At 45.6% G+C, this 2,597-nt stretch overlaps 1 long non-coding RNA gene across 1 annotated transcript in view; it reads left to right on the forward strand.

Annotated features, from left to right (window-relative positions):
* Positions 1-437: 437 nt before the first annotated feature.
* The window catches only part of LOC118159752, a 4,793-nt gene continuing 2,633 nt past the window's right edge, over positions 438-2,597 (forward strand). Inside the window, exons 1-2 of the long non-coding RNA XR_004747233.1 lie at positions 438-476; positions 906-1,058. This is a non-coding gene — a long non-coding RNA (uncharacterized LOC118159752). The remainder of the gene's footprint in view (positions 477-905; positions 1,059-2,597) is intronic.

The following is a 2,597-nucleotide window of genomic DNA, read 5'->3' on the forward strand; positions in this document are numbered from 1 at the left end:
TTGCTCAATTTTAGAGCAGTTTTTTTGGAGAAAAAAGATCTGTTTCTGGATAATTTTTTCCTTGCGGTATTTTCCTCTGGGTCCTTAGGCCTCCTATTTTGGAAACGCATTACAGAAGCTATAAATGCCTTTTCTTTCATTGCAGGTTCCTAGAAGTTCAGGGTACCAACTGAAGAAATCCTGGCTTTCCTGGTTGAAAATGCAGAGTGTATATTCCATAAGTGTACAACACTTGCAAGTTAGGCAAGTAAAAAAAGCGTATTAATCTATGAGGGGTTTTGAGGGAAGATTGTTTTTGGTTTGTTTGATTTTTGGTTGGTTTGTTTTTGTGGGTGTTCTTAAGGCAACCTTAGGGCAAGCTAAAATGCCATGATTTTGTTTCTAGACTAGAAAAGAAATTTCCAAGCTTCCTAGTCGTGACCGGATCCCTAAGGCAGCGGCCATGTTGCTTGATGAGCTAGCTGAGAAATGCCTAGGTAAGACTGCAAGCAAACTGGATGAATGCTTGTGCCTAAGTTGTAAAGAATCTTAGGTTGTGCCAGGCAGTACCCAAGCTCTTGTGCCTTGCTGCACAAGTAGTCAGTGAATCAGCCGGCACGCCTTTGTAGCAGTCAGCGTTAGATGCTTTCCTGTGTTTCCTTTTTGTTGTCGTTGTTGTTGTTGTCTGAGAACATTGAATGTTTTGGGGGCATCTTCCTCAAGAGTCTAGTTTGGCTGAGGAGTCTGCTTGGGCTTCCTAAGCACAGGACATGGGGCAGTGAGCAACATAAGCAAACTTCCCAGCAGAGCGGTAGCACTTTGAATCCCCTGTGAAGCTGCTTAGTTTTTGCATTGCAAATTCTTGAAATGTTGGCTATTGTAAACGTGGGCCTTGACTAATGTAACATTTGATTTTTGTTTCTTAGGATACTGTGGTGCAGCTATAAAATCCTTCTGTTCTGAAGCTGCGCAGTGGATTTTTAAGCGGCTTTTTGAAAATTCAGTAGGGAATATTTTACAAGCCGTGCAGAAGATATTTCCGCATGCAGATGTTGCGCTAAAGAAGGCCCAACAGCAAGGTATAACCGTAGCATTCACTTCTTGAAAATTCTGCCAAAGCAAAATCTTGTGGTTTGTGCAAATGTTGTTTGCACAGAAACCTTCCAGAAACCTTTCAGACATAATGATGGTAGAATTTTATGATTTGCATGTGTGTGTCTGTACTTTGGGAATATCTGGAATACGATGCGTGAGTAGTATTCTGGATTCTAAACTGAAATGCGTAATGGAAGCTCTGAATGACTCAACACAAGGCGGAGGACTATGCGTTCTCTACTAGAGCATCCTGCTTCTGACAGTAGCTAAGATAATTAGCATTTGTAGAGGCTGACTTAAGGTTTGAAGTCTAAAGCACCACTTTTCCTTTAAAAATCAAAACTCAGCTATTGGAGGGGAAGCATTTTTAGGTTGGTGTTTTTAATTCCTTTCTGAAGAACGTTGGGACCAGGATAGAAGTATAAGTGGTTTAAGCTAGTACTGTTTTGGCTATCACGATTTTTCCCCAGTCTCCTACTTGAAATGATTGTGGATCATACCGTACACTTGCACGTGAGGTCAATTAGTGTTGATACTTAGTGGTGTGTACTTGGAGGCTTTGCTTGGGCAGTATGTGTGCTGCCCAAGCACTCCAGCATGTCACTGCAGCACCCAAGCATCTCCCCTGGGAAGCCAAGCACCTCCTGAGGCACTCAGACATCTCCCCAGGTCTGCTTAGTGTCTGGCTGAGTCACCAGGTATCAACCCTGGAACAAGCAAAGTCCTTGTTTTAGAAAGCAAACATGGCCTTGGGGCACACAAGCACCTCCCTGGATCAGCCCTGCAGAGCCTTGGAGGAGACAAAATCTCCCTGGGCACACCAGGATCTTCCCAGGGCACGCAAGCACCTCCGTGGATCACCATGTGATCTTGATTTCAAGATCCCTTGGTTGCCCTGGGACATGTGTGGGTGCTGCAGGAAGGTGCCTAGTGTCTAATGGAAGTGAAGAGCATGTCCAAGAAGATGTTTGGGTACTCGAGTGTGGTGCTTGCATGGCCTGGGGAGGTGCTGGAGTGCACTGGGAGATGCCTGAGACCCCTGGAAATGCCTGGCTACGTGGGTGAGCTGCCTGTGGGATCGAGGGAGGTGCTTGAGAGCCCTGCTGAGATGCGTGGGGATGCAGGAAGCTGCGTGGGTGCTCGAGAGAAATGCTTGAACAGTGTGGGGAGATGTTTTGGTGCTCCAAGACGACACTCGTGTGCCCCAGGGAGATGCACGCTTGCTCTAGGGAGGTGCATGGCTGCTGTGTGGAGATGCTTGGGTGTTCCAAGGATGATCCTGGGTGCCCATGGAGATGCGTGGGTGCCCCCAGGTAATCCTTTGGTTCCTCTTGGTTTGCTCAAGGAATGGATGTGTACAAAGAATGATACTTGGGTTCTGTAAATACGCTTGGAAACCCTCACTGCTTTCAGTGCGTACAGGGGGAATTCTAAAGACGTAACTGCATAACATTGCACTCAAAAGTCCCCTTTATTAAAAAAAAAAAAAAAAAGGAAGAAAAAAGATTCTCTAAATCCTGAAC

This window comes from Oxyura jamaicensis, unplaced genomic scaffold (assembly GCF_011077185.1).
Source record: "Oxyura jamaicensis isolate SHBP4307 breed ruddy duck unplaced genomic scaffold, BPBGC_Ojam_1.0 oxyUn_random_OJ71938, whole genome shotgun sequence".
Lineage (NCBI taxonomy): Eukaryota > Metazoa > Chordata > Aves > Anseriformes > Anatidae > Oxyura > Oxyura jamaicensis.